The 22,134-nt window shown below is 42.9% G+C and overlaps 1 long non-coding RNA gene across 3 annotated transcripts in view; it reads right to left on the bottom strand.

The window, feature by feature from the left end:
* Nucleotides 1-16,185: 16,185 nt before the first annotated feature.
* The window catches only part of LOC123370641, a 64,489-nt gene continuing 58,540 nt past the window's right edge, over nucleotides 16,186-22,134 (bottom strand). For 2 of the 3 annotated variants that reach the window (XR_006579491.1, XR_006579490.1), the window contains 3 exons: nucleotides 20,357-20,476; nucleotides 17,715-17,842; nucleotides 16,186-16,774 (listed from right to left, as the gene is read on the bottom strand). This is a non-coding gene — a long non-coding RNA (uncharacterized LOC123370641). The remainder of the gene's footprint in view (nucleotides 16,775-17,714; nucleotides 17,843-20,356; nucleotides 20,477-22,134) is intronic. The other variant, XR_006579492.1, reaches the window with a different exon arrangement.

Raw genomic sequence — 22,134 nt, 5'->3', positions numbered from 1 at the left:
GTCACCCACAGAAGTTGGTCCAATGAAAGATATTACCTCCCCCACCTTGCCTCAATACTTTCAAACTGGGGCACCTCAAATCAGACCTTCAGCTCAACAATTAGGCAAAGGAAGCTGTGGTGTTCATTGTCTATAAAAATCAGGCCAGTTATGAATATTAGATTTAAATACATATGCCTTTAAAGGGGAAGAAATAAATATACAAGAGAAAAAAATACTGTGCTTCCAGATCAGTTTTTGAATAGTAGCAAAGAGTGGGCTTGATTGGGGGAGGCTGGTCTTACTGGCACCTATGTATTGCCACCTGTGTGGCATCAGCTGGTAAAGCAGTAGATCTAGTACAGCAACGTCATCAGGATCCAGTAGAGCGGTAAGTATAGGAGGAAGTTAAAGGCCCGACATCCCCGCAGCAAAGCCCTTATGCAGTCCCTTCAAAATGGCTGCCAGAGCACTTCTAGGGGGAATATTTATTTCCGCGGGTATTTGTGATGCTTTTGCTTCCTATGAACGTTCTGATGAATAACATTTCACTCATGCTAAGGTTTACAAATAAGTGAATGAGGAGGATTGTGGGTCTCAGCAGTGTGATTTGGTGTGTTTTATACACCAGGATATTCACTTTTTTTTTTGCCATTTTCTTTATTTTGCTTTAATAAACTGAAATAGGCCCAAACCAAAATCTGGGATCTGAATAGCTCTAGACTGAAGAGTTTCAAATCCAGATCCAAGTTCTGCAGCTTGTGCCAATACTACTGTACATATAAATAAGAGAAGCCTCAAAAACACCTTTAGGGCAACAAAGTTGACAGGGTAACCTCAATATAGTTAAAGACCCAACTAATCAAAGTCACTCAGTTACCTCCTTCTGGGCCAGTTTTCTGTCCAATCAGCTATTCTATATTTATTTTATGCTCCTTCAAATATCTTATTAATTTTCTATTACTTAGGTTTTATAGCTCTTCCTGTCCTCTTTAACAGATTATTTATATATTTAAAAAACCCTCCTACTGGCCACTGCTTATATCATTCTTTATAACCCTCTTTAACCAGATTGGCCTCTGCTGCCATTCTCTCTGTTTGGATTTAACAGGGGGGGGGGGAGAGGGGGTGTGAATTTCAGTTGCAGTCTTTCTGGCAGTCTCATAAATAAGTCTCGCTTTAGTGCAGATTCCCTATGTGCTACAGGAATCCAGTCTAAAGTTCCCAGTGAATATTTCATTCCTCAAACCTTATTTTTTCGGTTGGTTTGTTTAGCTTTCTAAAGTACCTAATCCTGGTGATCAAAGCTATAAGACACATATAGATAAAAAAATAAACTAAAAGTTTTCCCACCTACAAGAATATTAGCACATTTTTCTATTTTTGAATCTGGCCAAAAGCATTTGCTTTGCATAAGGACTGATTCAAATGTTTCACTATAAGGGAAAAGAAAAAGAAGGCAGTCTTATTTGGCAATCGCCAACCCGACCCAGTGCATTTTGAGTCTTCAAAATGTTATCATAATGTCACATGGAGATTAAGGGGTTGTTTGACCTATAAAGCCCTCAGTACCCTGGGACCTTCCCCCCTGAGTGACCAGCCTCTTGCTATCAGCAGAGAACATTGATCTAGAACTCTGAGTTGAAAAGAGAGGAAGCTGTTGGCAAGGTGTCCTATAGAAGGCATATCTACTTCAGAATTTAATTGGTCTGAAATAATCTAAGTTTTCTGAATTTCAGGCCACTGTAAAAATCCCATATATTTCAGCAGGTGTTTGAGATATGCTGGGTATAGAGTTTTGAGGAGCTGAGTGGTTTTGGTGAGATACTGGACTCTCTTTGGGATTGAGAACTTCTATGGGTTCAGGAAGTGCTATTGCAGAATTATTTGTTGGGAGTAGAGATTGGTGTATAGGGACCCATTAATCTCTAGGCTGCTGTTATTTTTGTTGTTTTTACCAAGTGTGATTTTAATTATCGTTCAGGCATCCACAGCCTTTGGGTAGGCATCTTGTCTGTCTTTGTATGTGCTCAGAGCAAAATAAAATAAAGAAGTGCATGTAAGTGGTCCCAGCTGGACACACAATTACCTGTTTTGTCCATGACATTAAGGAGCATTTTTCTGAAAATTTAGCCCATTGTCAACAGACAACAAAAGCAGAGTGCAGTGCGTAATTAGCAGCAATAGTAAATTGGGTCTTAATAACAAACGTGTACAAAATGGTTTAGCTAAAATAAAATGTAGTCCAAACTTTTATCTGATACTTGATCTGAACCATCTAGGCTTTTACAAAGAGTTCAGTTAATTTTCATATTGTCTATTTTCATATAGCTCTGTGTATCCAGAAGCAAACATACAAAGGTAATTAGAGATGGGCTCAAACCTCAAGACTTGCAGTCAGATGCATATTTTGAACACCTGAAAGTTTGGGATATGTACAGATTAGAGCCGGACAACATTTTGACAGATTTTTTTTCCTTCAAAAATTCATTATTCAGGGCCAAAAACTATTTGTCAAGTTCAATTATTAATTTCTCTTGAGGAAAAATAAATGCAAATGTATGGAAACATTTAATTTCAAATGTTTTAAAACATTTCATTCTGATTTCTTCATTTCAAAACACTGTTTAGAGAATGTCAAAATGTTCCATTTCAAATTTGACCATTTTCAAAGAAAAAACACAAAAAGGGAGGAAAAACCACCCCAAATGGCTGAATTTAAATGAAAAAAATGTTTTGAGTCAATTCAAAACATTTTGGTCAAATCAGTTATTCTTCTTCTTCTTTTTTTATTTTATTTTTTATTTAATTTTAGAGTTTAGACATTTTTTGGTCTCTGAATTTTCCCCCAAACTGAAAAACCAATTATTTGCTGAGATCTTGAACAGATGAGGGAATATGTATTGGGTCCATCACTAAGGAGAACATGTGAAAAAACATTCTTGTGCTTATCTCAAGGGAAATAGCATAAAGAGTACTGGGTTTTTGCCATGAAACCTGTTCTTGAGAGATTTGCACCTTCTGTGTTAAAGAAGTTTGTATAACTTTGGAGCAGCATTTGTGCTTTCAGATGCTTGTCTGAATTGCACTGACTTGCTGTGTGAGCTTGGGCAAGTTACGTAGGCAAATGTTCTCATTGATTTTGGGTCCCTCAAGTGTCCAACTTGAGACATGAAAGTCTTATTTTCAGACATAGTGGCACCCATACATTGAGTTGAAATCAATTGGAATTGTGGGTGCTGAGTACCACTGACAATCAGGTCCTATGTGTCTCAAGTTGGGCAATCAGACTTAGAGGGCACTTCTAAAATGTTGGACTTAACCTCTCTATGCCTCAATTATGCCCTCTGTAAAATGGAATAATAATGCTTTCCAAATTGCTTTGAAACGTGCAAATAAAAAAAAACATGCTAGTGAACTCAACATTAGTGTATTAATATGAATGCTCCACATAACCCAGGGAGCTTTTGCATTTTCATGAATGACATATTTATCTTCTGTTCTATCTTCTAGAAAAAAGAAAAAGCTTGCTATGCTGAAGTATGCCTTAAAGGCAATGCTGCCTCTGGGATCTCACATTAACATAATGATAAATCTGCTGTGTATTGCCTGAAAATGTTGTATGCCAATGTGCCAGAATGTGTTTTCCCAGCACGCGTCTTGATTAGCATCTTATTTACATATTGGCAGAAGAGCGATCCTGTGAAAGGCCTACAAAATAAACTATGTTTTTAACACAATCTTTTCTTAATTGTGTAGTCTGGCAAAAGCAGTTACTTGCTGAGGCAGCGACTGGGGACATTATGTGGAAAGTACTGTGGAGCCGTGAAACGTGCATGAGTTTCAGCCAACCTTTTGGGTAGTTTTGGGACATGTGTTCTTGCAATGCCCTAGTTTCACTTGCAGCTCCAGAGTCCATGAAACTGAGTTATTTCAAATCAGTCATGAAACTGGTGAGTACCAATAATTTAGCTACAAAACCACTGAGATTATTCAGTAACAAAGCTATATTGTTTCAGGTAAACCTAGTATCAATTTCCCACTTTTTGGTGACAAACAGTAAAAAGATTTGCTCTAACCTCTCAAACCAGAAAACAGGTGAATTTTGTGCTCCCGCACCCTTTTAAAAAGGAAACTCTACTCTAGCCTGATTCTTATGATCCCTTCTAGCCTTTTTGGATAATCTTCCACAGCTAACCACACGTTGCTCAGAAGCCCTTTTCCACAGGAATAGGTTGCAGCAGCAGATAGCACGGAAATTCATTATGAAGAAAATAAAATTACAGGACCAAAGCAAGAGTCATTTCAGGTTGTGTTTTTAGCAGGGTGCATAATTCTTTTACAGTGACATTTAAAATCATGCCGTCTTGCCTCTTTATAGTGGTTAAAACTGTACTTATACACTGGCAGCAGAAGATGAACAATGGGTTTGTCTAATTGAAAGATACTTTATCTCCAACTCCTCATGATATTCATAGCTCAGTGGAAGATAAGGTTTATTTAGAGCTGGGCCGTATTGGGAGGCAGGGAAAAGTAAGCTGCATCCTGTAAAGGGCTGCAGTAAAATACTTGGTCTAAGGTGTAAGGGGACATTAGAGAAGGAATTGCGAGTCTGAGGTACACACTGACCCTTATTAAGGGGTTTGAGCAAAGGCTCAGGCTAGCCCCCAGTAAATACTCGTTTGGGAGGAGTTGTGCAACACAGCATGCTAATCTTCCCACACAGAGCAAACAGTGAAGGGGGTTGCTGTGAAATATGGCCTGCATTACCATGCTAACCTAGGAGATATATTATTTAACCAACTGCACAGAGTCCTGTTGGTAAATCTGCCTGCCTCCTATTGGTGACCATGGCATCTGGTAGATTTAGGAGACCTCTACGGACAGCTTAGAAAATAGATTAGTAAAACAAACAAATAAAAATGGATAAAAGTGTCATAAAGCAGACAGCCAAGGCCAGACAGATTAGTTTAACTCTCCACCCCATCTCACCAAAGAATTTAAGGATCAACAATTTTGAGAGGAGAATTTAAAACACACTTATGGTCCAAAAAGAGGTTATGAATGATACATAGATTATGGGAGGGATTTGAAACGAATGTTCAGAGTTGGCATGTCTTCCCGTGAAGTCAAAAGGAGCTTTACCATTTACTTCAATGGGAGCAGAGTTAGGTCAATGTTGAGCACGTTTGAAACTCACCTGGTACTTTTTTTATTTGCACACATGTGCTATGTGTTTTCAGTCTTATATGCATATTTTCTAACTGATGTAGTGCTTTCCTACTTGGCACTCATGCTATCCCAGCGAAACCAACACAGCTAGAAAGACTATCAGAATAGTTACCTATGTACCTATCTTTACTACTGGTGGTGTTGCACAAGCCAAACCGCCTCTGCCCCCCACCAAAAAATCCTAGTTTGAGCTGCAGATCTCAGGTGAGTTCGTTGGGGTGGCAAACTGAGCAAGTTTAGTCTGGAAATCATTGATAGGCAGCAAATAAAGAACCCAAAGTGCCATATTTACATTGTCATTTTTTAGGATATAATCACATTATTTTAAGATAACTTAGGGGAACTCAGTTAGGCTGTCTATGCATCAGGTCCATATCTGCAAGAGAGGATATACCACCATCACCTGCCTACCTCATGGGATACCATGATGATAAATACACTGAGATTGTGAAAGACTTGTGTCCTGTATCACTCATTAGGGATTCTTCCCATTATCTCTTTCGTTTTACCCTTTTTCTTAGGACAGTAGGATAATAGGGGCCATATAAACACCATGGACTAGACCAGGGGTCGGCAACTGCTGGCTCGTGGCTCGCCAGGGTAAGCACCCTGGCGGGCCGGCCCGGTTTGTTTATCTGCCGCGTCGGCAAGTTCGGCCGATCGCGGCTCCCACTGGCTGCGGTTCGCGGTCCCAGGCCAATGTGGGAGGCAGGAAGCCGCGGCCAGAACATCCCTCGGCTCGCACCGCTTCCTGCCTCCCGCATTGGCCTGGGACCGCAAACCGCGGCCAGTGTGAGCCGCGATCGGCCGAACTTGCCGACGCGGCAGATAAACAAACCGGGCCGCCCCGCCAGGGTGCTTACCCTGGCGAGCCGCGAGCCACCGGTTGCCGACCCCTGGACTAGACTGATAGATAATTTAACATTTTGAATTGGCCTTTCATGTCCAGTTTTACTCAAAATGTTATAGAAATCACGATAAATATAGCACAGTAGAAACTTTTCTTATGCAGGTGGTGATTGTCCTTTAACCCTGCAAGCTGCAATCTTCATTACTCAAGCAGATTACTCCTTAGGTCCCGCTCATTTGTCTTGTCCCCGGGGCAGGTCAACAGGGAACAGTGCCTGCTTTCAGGGGAGCACAAGGATTGCTATTGTGAGTTCAGCTGCTGTGGGAGGAGGAGGTGGTTTCTTGCTAACTCCTTTGTCTCAGTTGGGCTCAATCTGGCCCCAAAAGAAGCAACACCATAATGCTAGCACAAGGCCCTAGGTAGTATAACTCACTCTGACAGTAATTGGGTGTATATCCAGAGACAAGAAAGTACTACATCTAGTTAGCATTGTGTGAGAAAATACCACCACACATTTCTGTGGTGTTCTCCATTAGCACAAAGGAACAGCAGCCATGTTTACTGCAACCCGAACAAAAGAGTAACCTGAAAGAGACACCAGGAACACCCTTGTTGTACAAAGCAGGACAAAAGTGCAGAATATCCAAGGTCTCACTTCTTAATCACAACTGTTATTCTCTGCTGACTCTCTGACCACTTCTTTAGTCCTCTCATCAGCCTAAGAGGTGCATCTTTACTCACAGCTGTGGCTTTTGTACTTCTCTCATGGTTCTCATAGTGCCCTGGAATGAGAGTCTCCTTGTTACACCCCAGCCTCTAGCTAAAGGGAGTCTCTCTTGTGGTAGCTGGTAGTCAGCCCCCTGCCACCTCCAGCCCTTCACTCACTCAAGCATTCTCCTCTGGGCTTATGTCAGCCCTGGTTTTTCCTTCATAGGTATACCCCAGTCCCTAAACCCTTTTGAAGTGTTCCCTTACAGTATTCAGTCACTTATCCACAGAACACTTACAGAATTACAAGGGCAGCTGTCCCCAAATCACCAGTATACAAATCAATTTGTTGATTCAACTCCCAATCAGCTCCTCTATAACCTCACCGCATTGAGATATGATCGTTTTCATTGCAAATATAAGTTTATTATCAAAGGTTAAGATTTAATAGCTAGTGATTAAGGATAATGGAAACAAAGGTTTTATATAAAACAACATCATAACATGTTTTTCTAAAGATTAACCTTAACTTAGCCCGCTAACCTTCTATCTCAAGCTATTTATCCTCACCCCAAATGTCTTTCGCAGCCTTTCACCCAAGCCTCGTTGAGACCCTGTTTTCATGAATGTAAACATGCTCTCCATTTACTTCCTCAGCTGCTGGATAAAGGAAGTCTCCATGCCTTCTACCTGTATCCCCAAAGTTCTTTGTCCTCAGAGATAGTAGCACTCCTGTTGCTTGTTTTGCCTGTGTGCTCCTTTCCTGTTGACTCTATATGTAAAAGACCACTATGTTGGGTTATGCTGCTTTACAATACTGAATTTACATTTGACAGAGAGGAACCCATTTTACATGCTGTCTGAAACTTTCTCCTTGGTTGCTGACACACTTTTAAAATATATTTTCAGTAGATACACAGTTTCTTAAATATCATCTGTATGTATATCACAAAGATTGAGGATCCTTATGACAAAAGCTTTTATTGGAGATTTCACATGATATCATTTATGGATAAATACCATGAAAGCAATGCTCTAGGTGTAGTGTGGTTGTCAGACCTATTAAGAGTTGCTGTTACACAGCAGTGAACAGGTGACTGGTGGCATTGAGTGGTTTTTAGGGTCACAACTTCCCATGCCTGTATACACAACACTTTCTTCTACTGCATGATTTACAAATAGAACCATTGTCTCCATTCTTACAAAGACCACATACAAGCTTTTAAACTCTCACTCCTCAGACAGATCTGTCAGACATAAAGCTATATCTATTCTGCTGTGCTCAAGGAGGACAACACAGGGAAGCTCTTTCATTCTTAGCAAGTACGTGCAAGATGCTTTAGTGATCCTGAGCACTGGGTGGGGGAGTCCAGCTAATGTAACCAGTTTTGCTCCACACATAGTCTGGTAAGGGTTGAGGCCAGGCCTCAGACGTACCCACCTGCCATTTCTAACAACTCAGGGCATTATTGTGATCTTGCGGACATTAAACTGAAGTGACTATTGGTTTCAACAGAGTTACACCAGTGTAAATCAGGAGAAACCGCAGTTTCTGTCTCTCAGTGAGAGGAACGCTTGTGGTTTAGTTTTGAAGCAAGGGTAGGGCTCAGTGCTGGGAAAATTCTCCCAACCACACTTGACCCATTCTGCCTGGATTTGGTCTGTGTAGGCGAAAAGGGTCAGACAACCTCCACTTGGCTGCTACAGGCCTGCTCCGCCTCCAGTATTCCCCCAGGAGGGCAGCCAGAATTTGACTCATAGAGAAGGAGGAATTTTGTGCCTCTCTAATCACTCTACAGAGGCTCATGAGACTCTTACCTAAATGCAGCTAAATAAAATTTTCCACTTCAGCAACTCATTCAACCAGAGGGAATTCTGCCTACAACACAACTGAATGTAGTCTTGCTCAGAAAATAGAAATCATTGATTATTCCATATTCATTGGAGACATTGTTCTTCATTCTGCCCAATGGACTGTGCTTTCAGGAATCTTTTCTGATTGCCACTAAATAAGTCAGTGTTGAAAAAGCACTGACTAGGATCTGGATTACTATTATTACTCATCTGTTTGCAGCAACATGAGTCAGGTTCAAGCAGGCAGGGTTCTTTTTAAAATTAGCACATTTTCGGCTTGGGCCCCATACAGAATTTCAGGGATCACTAAATACCTTGCCTGGGTGCCCCTGTAGACAATATTTCCCAAGCACTGACTGTGTGAAACAAGGAAAAGGGAAGACAGCATTAACTTGGAAAAACACACCAGGGATAGAGCTATGTGAATGACCAGTAAAATACTTTCCCTGATGGTAGCTCTGACATAGTCTGTTAACTCGGTTCCCTACCCATGGGTGTGAACTTCCAGTAGACAAATGTCTTTTTACCATGTCACTTCTCCTTCCCCATCTGCTAACTCTCAATGTGTTTGGTGTTAGTGGATAGTGTAGTCCCAGAGTCCTGAAGTCCACTCAGGCAGACCTACCTCCAGTCTTATGGGAAGTGCTGCCTGGTGCTGTCTGGGACTACACCACCTAACATAGTTATAGAGATGTTGTGGGGTGCAATCCAGACCAGTGAAGGGCTACGTCACTATCTGCCCTAAAACGTTGGGTGCCTCACAGTGCTTTGTTGCTGTAGCTCTCAACCTGGGCTGCTCACACACAGCCAGACAGCATTTAAGTCACACCCTGAGTGTCTGTGTATAACTGCAGTCCTAGTCCAGCAACTCTGACCCCAGCAGCCTGTCTGCAACACTCCAGACACGCTCTGACTTCAAGCAACCTTGGTTATTAGCTGCAGGGTAATGTCAGCATGCTCCCAGTCCCAAATTTTCCCCCAAAACATGTCCAGCCCCGCTCACCTGGACAGTTCAGATATTAGAGGTCTGTTTGTAGTTAAATAAACTTGTATTTTGTATGGTAACTCAAAGTAAAGTAGCAAAGAGAAATTTTAAGTATAAGGCATTAAAGTCAGAAATGGTTACAAGAACAAGAAAGATAAAACACTTACCAATAACTAAGGCTTAAGAAGCTGCACTTGATTCAAGGTAAAACCCTTTACCACATGTTCTCAAGCAACTGGCCTGAGCAAGTTCTCAGGTCATGATGCCTCCCATAGTCAAAGGGCTGATTCCTTTGTCATCTTAGATGAAAAAATGAGAGAAAAAGAAAGTCTACCTGGGGTGCTTTTGCCCCTCATTTTTATAGGCCAGTCACCCTTTGAAAGGCATCTCCACCAAGGGTTATTCCTAGATCAAGTTCCTTCCAGCTGTGAAGATGGAGATATGGAGTACTGTGGTAAAAGAGGTTCCATGTTGTTGTTTGCTAAAAATGCAGATCCATCTCTTTCTGCCCCCCTTTGCTGACAAAGAATGGCCATTTGGCCTGTGATTGCCAATTCACTTTGATGACACCTGGCTAGAGGTATCAGCTTGTCCTTTGTCTTTGAGGAACAGGTTTATCTCCAATCCCAGAGTTGTCTGGTAAACACATTTCAGTCATAAGTTCAGCTTCTGTTCATACCTTTACATATAGTGTTACTGCACACATTTCACCATGAGCCGGAAGTTATTAGTTTTCAAATTATACCTCACAAGGCATATTTTGTACACAGATTACTACAATAGCATGTAGGGCATAAACACAGAGATTCATTCTCTCACACTTGGATATGGGAGCAGGCACTATTAGAGAAGGGAAGTAGAGGGAAATAAAATCTGCAGACTTACCAGAGAGAGGGAGACTCAAGGGGGAAAAAACCCAGAAGGAAATATAGTTGGTGAAAAAAGGAATTGATCTAAAAGCTGTTAGTGAAAACAGATCCTGAAAATGGTAAATGAGAAGCCCATCCACAAAGGACCTGAAATATATGAACAGAGAGAATGATGGTTGGAACCTCTGTTGACAGAACACAGTTCAAAGGTGCCAAATGGAGAAGTGAGGGCCCAGTAGGAGAAGAAACTCTGCTGATGGATAAACTCGGTGAAAAGAGGTGCAGCCACAGGAACTTCAAATCTAAGGAGCACTTCAAGGTGAAGAGAAGCAAATAACAGGACAGCAAGAGTGGAGCTGGACTTACAGCCAAGGAGTGGAAAAGCTGATTCTTCTCTGAAGTGACACAGTCTATTGTTAAGGAAACACTTTTGTTCTTGTTAATAAAGCACCAGTACTAACTGCACAGTGTGCACAAGCTCACAAGGTTAAAGAGTTTGTAATCTAGAATTTATTATTATAACAACAACAACTAGTAAGTCTTTGGTAATGTTCTATATTACAATGTTGGGGGTTTCCCTTACAAAGTTCTAAAAATGTAAAATGATCCCTTTTGTCTCAGCCTCTCCTCACAGCCTAGCTGGGTCACCACCTGGTCTCCAGTCCTATCACTGCCTGGATGCTAAGCAACCACTCTAGCTACTCCCCTGCCCTGAATAGGTCTTTGACTCACCCATGTCATGCCAGAGGCTGCAAGGACCCTGGAGGAGCCTGTTACTCCTTTCTGAAGTGGCCAAGGGGGGCATTCTTCTTGTGGGTTGGCTATCTCAGGTGGTCAGAGTGAGGTGCTCTTAAGGTTTGAGCCCTATAGTGGGCACAGGCCTTAGGAGAGTGGGGTTTGCCCTTTTGTCTTACTGCTCTGAGCAAGGCGGCCAAAAATAGGGATGGAGGCAGACTGGCTACCTCACATGGAGCTAGCAAGAGTCCTCCTCACCCTAGTACTTAGACAACACACCCCAGCGTGAGCTAATGCTCCACCTTCAGTTAACCTGCCTCACGCCACTGATACAAAGAGATGGCTCTGGGGTCTTGAGCAAAGCAAGGTGTGGCTCCCCCTGCACAGAAAAGCAGGCTGGAAAATGCAGCCATCAGTTCCATTACTGCTCGGATGCAAAGGGAGCACTTTGCCATTTCATCTAAGCCACCTGACAAAAATACCACTCTGAGGTCAACCCATTGCAGCCTGTTTCCTGTACCTGAAATGGCTGTGGGAAGGGCCTTTGACACAGGCAGCCCATCTCAGTTGGTAAGTGTAGAGCATTAATAACACCAGCAGTGCAGGTGTGAGTCTCTGTGCTGGCTGTTAGCTCCCTGTAGATTGGCTTCACCCTTAGTGCTACAGGCAAAGGGCTAAAACAAAAGAGAAGGAGGTGGGCAAACCACCCTCCCATCCCCAGAGAGCAGGGGAGATCCATTGCTCCAGCACCTCAAGAATGTAGGCATGAATCTTACTATTTCTTGCATGTAAAGCGAGCGCTAATCCCCCTGATGAGACACTGGCCCCAACCAGCCCATGTTGTGCCAGAGGCCACAAAGACCCCCCCCAACCCCGAGCAGCCTGTTGCTCCTGTCAAAAGGGAGGCATACTTCTTGTGGGCTGGCTAGAGCAAGTGTTTAGAGCATGGGGCTAGTGATACCTACACAACCTTGCTGCCTCCAGACTCACCCTCACGGGCTTCAGCCTGCTCTCTCTGACCCTACTGCCTTGCTCTCTCTGACCCCACTACCTCCTGACTCACACTCATTGACTCTTTGCATGAACCCAACTGCCTTCAAGTATTGACCCCTGTGAGATGCCCCACTACCTCCAGACTTGCCGTCATTGACCCTGCTGTGACACAAACTGCCTCAAAATTTTTCTTCATTGACCGCTGCATGACCCCAACACGTGCCCCCACTTCAATCACCAGTGAGCCTCATTGCCTCCAAATTTTTACTCACTGACCCACTAAGTGCCCCCCCATTACCTTCAGGCTTGTCTGTGGGACCACATGTGACCACTAAGAGCACCAGATTCACACTCTTTGACCCTGATTGTCTCCAAATTTATCCTCATTTAACTCTGCATAAGGCCACTGCCTTGCTACTTGCCCTAACTAGCCCCCTTATGAGGCTCATTGCTGACAAATTTATAGCCCTTAACCCCCATTACCTCCAGCCTTTCGCCATGTGGGCCCCCCCCACTGAACTCCCACTGCCGTCAGCCTTGCCATCACCAGTCGGTTGCCTACAAACCCAGTCTTGCAGGCTGTGGCCTCAATTTACCCCTCTGAAGGCAAATTGAGCCTCATTGACCCCTGATTGAACAAAGAGTACCTGCAGCCCTGCTCTTTTTGACCTTATGTGACCCCTCTGCTTACAATTAAACCACATTGACCTCTCCATGACCACAACCCTCTGCTTCCAATGAAACCACACTGAACTCTGCATGACCCCACCCTCCCTCTCTGTGTCCTCATTTGACCACTATCAAGCCAAATTGAGCCTCATTGACCCTGTGTGTCCAACGAGTACCTCCAGTACTGCTATTTGTGACCTCGTGTGAACCCTCTGTCTGCAAATTAAATAAGATGAACTCTGAATGACCCCAGCCAGGATATCTGTGTCCTCATTTGACCCCTCTGAATCCAAGTGGAGCCTCATTGACCTTTGTGTGATCCCATAATGGCTTCAGCCCTCCTCTCTGTATCCCTCGGTGAATCCTCTGCTTCCAATGAAACCACACTGAACTCTGCATGACCCCAGCCTCCCGCTCTGTGTCCTCATTTGACCCCATGAAGCCATATTGAACCTGTTTGTCCAAAGAGTACCTCCAGTACTGCTATCTGTGACCTCGTGTGAACCCTCTGCCTGCAAAATAAATTAGATGAACACTGAATGACCCCAGCCATGATCTCTGTGTCCTCATATGACCCCTCTGAATCCAAAGGGAGCCTCATTGACCTTTCTGTGACCCCATGATGGCTTCAGCCCTCCTCTCTGTGACCATGGGTGAACCCTCTGCTTCCAATTAAACTACATTGAACTCTCCATGACCCCAGCCTGCCTCTCTGTGTCCTCATTTGACCCCTCTGAATCCAGTTGCATCCTCATTGACCTTTGGGTGATCCATAGTACCCCCAGCCCTGGTCTCTTTGACCATGTGTGAACCCTCTGCTTCCAATGAAACCACACTGAACTCTGCATGACCCCAGCCTCCCTCTCTGTCTCCTCATTTGACCCCTATGAAGCCATATTGAGCCTCATTGACCCTGTTTGTCCAAAGAGTACCTCCAGTACTGCTATCTGTGACTTTGTGTGAACCCTCAGCTTCCAATTAAACCACATTGAACTCTCCATGACCCCAGCCTCCCTCTCTGTCTCCTCATTTGACCCCTATGAAGCCAAATTGAGCCTCAGTGACCCTGTTTGTCCAAAGAGTACCTCCAGTACTGCTATCTGTGACCTTGTGTGAACCCTCTGCCTGCAAATTAAATTAGATGAACTCTGAATGACCCCAGCCATGAGCTCTGTGTCCTCATTTGACCCCTCTGAATCCAAGTGCATCCTCATTGACCTTTGGGTGACCCATAGTACCTGCAGCCCTGGTCTCTTTGACCTTGTGTGAACCCTCCGCTGCCAATGAAACCACACTGAACTCTGCATGAGCCCAGCCTCCCTCTCTGTGTCATTTGACCCCTATCAAGCCAAATTGAACCTCATTGCCCCCCCCTTTGTTCAAAGAGTACCTGCAGTAGTGCTGTGACCTCGTGTGAACCCTCTACTTGCAAATTAAATTAGATGAATGTTTCATGACCCTAGCCACACTCTCTGGGTCCTCATTTGACCTCTCTGAATCCAAATTGATCTTCATTGACCTTTGTGTGACCCCACAGTAGCTGAAGCACAGTAATCTGTAACCTTGTGTGAATCCTCTGCCTTCAAATTAAATTAGATGAATGTTTCATGACCCTAGCCACACTCTCTGGGTCCTCATTTGACCTCTCTGAATCCAAAACTATCCTCATTGACTTGTCCAGGATCTCACACTACCTTCATCCCTGCTTTGTGTGACCTCGTGTGAACCCTCTGCCTTCAAATGCATCCTACGTGACCTCTTCATGACCCCAGAATTGCTTTGTGTCTACTCATTTGACTCCTCTGTATTCAAATTAATCCTCATTAGCTCATTGTACCTGCAGCCCTACTCTCGGTGACCTCCTGTTAACCCCCTGTCTTCAAATTGAACCTCCGTGTTCTCTCAATGACCCCTGCATTGCTTTGCTTCCTCATTTGACCCCCTCTGCATCAAAGTTGATCATGATAGACCTCTGCCTGACTCCACACCCCTTCCCGCTATACTGTCTGTGAGCTGTTGTGGACGCTCTGTATTTGAATGTTACTTCAGCGAACGCTCCATTTCCCCAGCCTGTTTTGTGTTATCCGCCCGCTCTGGATCCAATCTGATCCTCATTGACCTCTGTATGTATCTCTCCTCTTTGTGTCATGTGACCCCACTGAGGCTAAAATGATTCTTAGTATCCTCTGTGCCAGCCCCCATTGGCTCCGTCTTTCACTCTTTGTGACCCCATTGCTTCTGAGTTGATCCTGAGTGACCTCTCGAAAGCCCCCAATACCTCCAGTGCTGCTTGCTGTGGCATCATTTACCCCACTGCCTGCACATCTACCCTCATTGATCTTTGCATGACCCTCTCTACCTCGAGCCTTTTTCTCCATGACCCCCCCTCAGGATTGCCAGATTGAACCCCAACTCCTACCGAGCTTTTTATCAGTGATCCCTGTCTGTCTCCGTTTCCTCCAGACTTGCTCTCCTGGTGCCACTCACATGTAAAGTGAGCATTTAACCACTGGAGCTAATTCCCCAGGCTCTCAGCCATTGTCCACTGTTGCACGGTGAACAAAGGCCAGAGCCGAGCAGCTTTCAAGCCCACTATGGCTTGCTTCTTGGGAGGCCAAGTGGGGAACAGGATCACTGGAGATGCTCAGCCCCCTGGCTGACAACAGTTTCTAAACAGAAAGAGCAAAGGGCCTGCACCCCACCCTGCCAACTTCCTGTTGTGGCTCAGGGGCTGGACTAGGTTACTTGCTGAGGTTCCTTCCAGCCCTACATTTCTATGACTATGACTCTATAAACATGCATTGCTGAACTGTGGTGTGATGACACTGATCAATGGGACCCCATCAGACTCTCAATTTCACAAGCACATCAGAGCACTAGGACTGCATCATACCTGGGTGTAATCTGTACAGGGTGGACAGATTAGGTCACATAGGGGGTGGGTCTACATCTGAAACTAGAGATTAGATGGAGAACTCGATATTCTGAGAGCGAATAGTAATTATGTCAACAGGCAAAAGGAGGTGGTGGTGCTCCTTCTGAGTAGACGGTCAGTTTACAGTAATGTCAGTACACTGTGACCTAAGCAAGTAGAGATCAATATTTATGATCTCTCCATCTGTTTAGGAGGGAAAAAACACAAAGTTTGAATTAACTTTACTTTTGACCCTGATATATTTACACAAACTTTGTAGTAAAGATCTCAAAAGAACATGAAAAGGAAGAAGCAATTAGAAAACTAGTTTCATGCATTTAATGAAATGTTACAGTAACAGGTCATTATTCAGTTTGAATGGGAAATCCATGCTAGCAAAAGTGTTCCTCTTTCCACCTGATAAATGTCTTCTCAGATTTCATCTTTGTTTCAGTAGAAGCCCTCTGTGTATCACACTCAATTATGTGCTGTTGGTTGCAGCTTGGTTGGTACTTGCTCTTGACCAAATTGTGGATTCCAGAAAGAGGGCAGAGAAGCCTTGATTCAAAAGCAACTACAAGAAGGCAGACAATGGACCTGAGGAGCATACTGGGAGAGGTTCCATGAGAGCTATAGTAATTACTTGATGGAATGGTTAATTTAGTTTAATTCTGAATAACTTGGAAGTGGACCCATCTCCAGGATAACCATTCCTACATGCCCTGCTCTCTTTCACACACCTTGAAGCTATGGACGGAGGTTTGAATTCTTAATCCAAAACAAAAATGAATCTATTCAGATGTTTCCAGGTCCAGATAAACCCTATTTACAGAGATCTAGAAGCAAAGATTGTAAAATCTACACACTAATAAAAGTTTTGACTAAGGGGAAGGAGTCAGACAGATGATTCTGGAGGAGAAGCACTGTGCTGCTCACATCCTACTCTTCATAACTCCAGGGCTTAAAACAACAGGATGCTGTGAATACTGAAACAGAAAATGGAAGAATTAACACGTTTGCTAAACAATGCTTCACGCATGTGAAGATAGACTTCGCACACATAAATCATGCCCTATATTTTCCAGAGAGAACAATCATCCATATACTGACACTGGATATCTATTACAATAAGCCCATTGTCCTCCTTCAAGGTATCAGAGGGGTAGCCGTGTTTGTCTGGTTCTGTAGAAGCAGCAAAGAATCCTGTGGCACCTTATAGACTAACAGATGTTTTTGCAGCATGAGCTTTCGTGGGTGAATACCCACTTGCATCCGAAGAAGTGGGTATTCACCTACGAAAGCTCATGCTGCAAAAACATCTGTTAGTCTATAAGGTGCCACAGGATTCTTTGCTGCTGTCCTCCTTCAGTTATTTTCACAATTCCATTCTGTTGGCTATGGAACACGTAAACTGACCACAGAGACAGAGAAGTAACCCTTGTCCAGATAAAAAGGATAATTTCTCCTATATCTTCATGTGTACTGTATTGCCAGTTTTTCAGACTTAAGTGCCTAAAGTTAGGCACCTAAATTAAGTCTTAGGCTCTTAAATAAGTTTCCTGATTTTCAGTTTCCAAGCACTTAACATTCTCAAAGTGGCAGGCCACTGTCTTTCTATTTACACCTTTTAAATGACAGATAAACCTGAGTCATGAGATTCAGATTTTGATCTCAGGTTTCTTCAAGTCTTAGGAATGATTGGACTCAGGATTGTTGTTTAAAATCCTTATACAGATACACACAAGCTTCAGATACAAACATTCTGAAAGTTTGTGAAAAAAAGGGGTCTGGATCAGTTTCCATTTTGAATCCATCTCTTATCTATCATAAAAACTGGTCAAGAAATGGCAGAATATTTCTCTGGAAATTCCTACATCAGATTGAGTCACAAAATTGTCATTTAGACAAATAAATAAAATAGCTCACCTTTTCCCTGCTCACAGCAGTTCAAATCCTTCATTGAGGCAAAGTGTGGGTTATTAATGCAGCTGGGTTACACTGCTTGTTCATGTAATCAGACACCTGTTTAGGGAGAGCGTCCTTCAACTTCCACCCTTAATAAACAAACAAACAAAAACAAACAAACAATAGAAGCAGCCTGTCAGAAGAATGTGACATGCATAATGCCCATTCAAGAAGGTAGAAAGGGAAGAAAAATCATGTTCATAAGATGAAGATGGCTTTAGCTGCAGATTCATAGATTCATAGATTGTAGGGCTGAAAGGGACCTCAAGAGGTCATCGGGTCCAGCCCTCTGCCCTCATGGCAGGACCAAATACTGTTTAGACCATCCCGGATAGACATTTATCTAACCTACTCTTAAATATCTCCACAGATGGAGATGCCACAACCTCCCTAGGCAATTTATTCCAGTGTTTAACCACCCTGACAGTTAGGAACTTTTTCCTAATGTCCAACCTAAACCTCCCTTGCTGCAGTTTAAGCTCATTGCTTCTTGTTCTATCCTTAGAGGCTAAGGTGAACAAGTTTTCTCCCTCCTCCTCATGACACCCTTTTAGATACCTGAAAACTGCTATCATGTCCCCTCTCAGTCTTCTCTTTTCCAAACTAAACAAACCCAATTCTTTCAGCCTTCCTTCATAGGCCATGTTCTCTAGACCAGTGGTTCTCAAACTTTTGTACTGATGACCCTTTTCTCACAGCAAGCCTCTGAGTGCAACCCCCCCCCTTATAAATTAAAAACACTTTTTAATATATTTAACAGCATTATAAATGCAGGAGGAAAAGAGGGGTTTGGGGTGGAGGCTGACAGCTCATGAACACCCAATCCCGTAATAACCTCATGACCCCCTGAGGGGTCCCAACCCCCAGTTTGAGAACCCCTGTTCTAGACCTTTAATCATTCTTGTTGCGCTTCTCTGGACCCTCTCCAATTTCTCCACATCTTTCTTGAAATGTGGTGCCCAGAACTGGACACAATACTCCAGTTGAGGTGTAACCAGCGCAGAGTAGAGCGGAAGAATGACTTCTCATATCTTGCTCACAACACACCTATTAATGCATTCCAGAATCATGTTTGCTTTTTTTTGCAACAGTATCAGACTGTTGACTCATATTTAGCTTGTGATCCACTATAACCACTAGATCCCTTTACAGTATCAATTAATTCTGCTTCAGAAGGATACATTGTCATTCAGGGCTCAAATCAACACCACAACACCTTAGAGCTGTAATGAAGTCACCAGACTGTGATTGAGAGGACACATTTTTAACTTTGTGTTTTGTTTCCAGAATTCTTCCAAATGAGACGAGTAGCACCAGTGATTCCATATCAGGATGGATTGATTTAAAATCAAAACCATTTAAATCACTGATTATAATCATGATTTAAATCAGCAAGCAGGAAACCTTAGTTTAAATACTGAATTTTAATATTGTTTTCATTTGTATTTTTTTGTGATTTTCTAAAAAAACCCAGAAGTTGATACTCAGTGGCTGGTAGACATTAAAACATGTTGTTTCACAACTAAATATAGCCTTTACACTAAATCTGGTACTTCTTTTGCTAAACAGGAGGATACACTACAGCTATATCCATTTATTTAACCTGACATACAGTTATTTTGATTCTTAATTTTTAAAGTTTTATGTTATAAGATGGTGAGCGATGTATTTCTTATTTACTAGATGATGATCAACTTTTCACTTGTGATAGGTGTTAAGCTCTATTTGGATGGAAACTGAAATTCAAATAGAAATGTGCAAAGATGGCATTTTTAAAAAATTACTTAAATGTGCTGGGTACATGAGAAATCTTTTTTTTCCAAAAAACATTTTGCTTTTAAAACTAACTGATTTATTAAACTGTAGTTAGTGAATTGAAATGATTCTTTCTAGTTACCGCGTCCTTCAAGATTTTAGAACTAGTAGAGTTTCATCTTCTCACACCTAGTTTTTTATTCATTGATAGCAAGAGGAAATCAAGCTTTTCTGCTTTTTCAACTCCCAATTGATTTCTTAATTTCGAATGAACTAGTCATTGAACTGAATTAGTTGCATAAAGGGATATGGAATATGTATGATGGTTGCACTTGCAGAAGAGATTACTGCTGTCAGAAGATGGATTAGCAGTTCAACACACTCTGGTTCCAGGTGCTTAGCCAGTGACTTCTATTAATTCAGTGGTTTGGCTTCCTTTAAAACTTCAGCAGCAAACATGTACTGCTTCATATTGTTTTATTTAGTGTAATTATTTTACATATGTTGTCTTAATTTCAAATGTCATTTTAAATAGATTTTTAAAAGAAAAATATATTTAATTTAAATAATAAAATCCAATTCAAATAAAAAAATCTGTTTTTTTTTTAAATCATCAATTTTTATCCACCCAGTTCCATACTATGCAATGTTTATGCAACTTGTAGCTTCCATCTCCTCTGTGAAGGTTGCATTTCCATCTCTGGCTGTTCTCCTGCAGCAGGACCTTATCCTTGCATAACCATGAGATTAAGATCAAGAGACTGAATATTCAGATTCTGAATTTCACAAGTATATCAGAGCACTAGGACTGCACTTCTGCTTAACTCCATACCTCCAATCAAACTCACCTTCCATTGACACCCAGTGAACAGCAGCATAGGGTCAAAGGAGATCTGTGATCCTGAGTGGGATTCTCCTACCAGCACGCAAGTTCCATAGCCCAAGCAGCATGATAGCAGGGCAGCCGTCTGTTTTAGAACATAGACATATAAAGAGGGCAGCAAGGTTATGAAATAAGCTGCCATTCAGAGCTGGTTGTAATTTTTCCATATACTGAAGTTTGCTAAAAGGGAGACTATGCGCAGAGTAACTAGGGTAGGGCCAATTGGTGATACCCTAATTTCACTAATAATCACATTGAAGTCAACGGAAGCTGCTGGTGCTCAGGCACTTGAAAGTAAGGTTACTAACTGTCCGAGACATATTTTGGTTCGATCAGCTTTGGTATTGGGAGAGGAAAAACAAGCTGGACCAGAATAAAGTTTAAAGCCAAGTGGCTGCGTTTATTTGGGGGAAAATTACAATTTGGGCCGAGGGTAGGAGGCAATTCTTAGCTGGGATGTTATCAAACAATACAGACACACCCAAAAATCATTAACATACAAATCTATACTGCTCACTGCTTCACACTAAATAGGCAGACATGCCCCAATTACACAAGAAGGAAGTTCGGGTTCGTCAGAGCGGTGCCCAGAGCAACACAGAAAAGTGGCCCACAGGCCACTGCCTCAACCGCCCTTGCTTTCACACTAAAGGTTTTACCCAGAGTGTGGTGCGGCTGCGATTGTGCAGATTCCACTCACTCAGACCGCGGGGACAGAAACCCCTTGGGCAGCTAATCCCCAGACGGAGACAGCACCCAGAACCAAACACTCCACACAAAGACAGAGCAGTAATTCACACAACTTAAAACAGTCTATAATCAACTATCTACTAAAACCCAGAACAGATATACAGACTAAACAACTGTGCAATCATTAGCCAAACACTATAAGATACAACAATTCAACTCTCATATACTATATACACACTTGGTACCGAGTTAGGGAGGGAAAAAAGAGAGGAAGCTAGGTAAGCAAAATGTCAGAAATTAGAATGCAAATACCGCACTCCAGGCACAGCTGACCAGCAGAACAGACACCAGAAGCATGACCAGCTGATAGAAATAAATTCAAAACGACAAATCCAAAATGACATGACACAAGCTAGCTATAACCGGAGGAGACCCTGGCTGAAAGGTTGATCAGGCCCTTCAGCTGACACGCGGACACTCCTGCAAATTTTGGTGGGAAGCATAGTTTTATTCGAAGGGTCTCACTCACTTGTGTCAGCATCTGATTGGTCCCTGGCTCTTACACCCTCCAGGCTCCGAGCTGTTGCCCCCCATGTCACCAGGATCTGCACACGGCACACTGGCATCTTTGCACAAGGCACTAACCTGATCCTTAGATGACCAAGCAAAAAGAGTAGGAAAACTATAATGTTGCACATCGCACCTTAGGGTTCCACACGACACCACGGTGTTGCTGGGCAGAATTAGGTCTCTGCCCTCTCCTGTGGGACAAGAACCTGGTCCAAGATGGAGGCTGCCTTGTCCTTTTAACAGAACAAGATGGCCGCAGACCGACAATTGGCCATACAGAAGCCATAACTATGTATAGGGTTACGACACTAACTAAGGTGCCCAAGGAGACGGTATTTACCTTTCAGAAACTTCAGTTCTTCAGGATGTTTTGTCCCTGTGTGCTCCACCACGGGACATGCACATGCCTGAACACTCTTGATTAGAGACTTTAATTAGCAGTGACTGCAGGTCTGCACCTTTGTACCATGCAGCCTCGTGCCT

Source organism: Mauremys mutica, chromosome 5, assembly GCF_020497125.1.
Source record: "Mauremys mutica isolate MM-2020 ecotype Southern chromosome 5, ASM2049712v1, whole genome shotgun sequence".
Taxonomy (NCBI): Eukaryota; Metazoa; Chordata; order Testudines; family Geoemydidae; genus Mauremys; species Mauremys mutica.
Note: the sequence above shows the minus strand (reverse complement) of the source record. Positions and strands in the feature narration are given on the sequence as shown.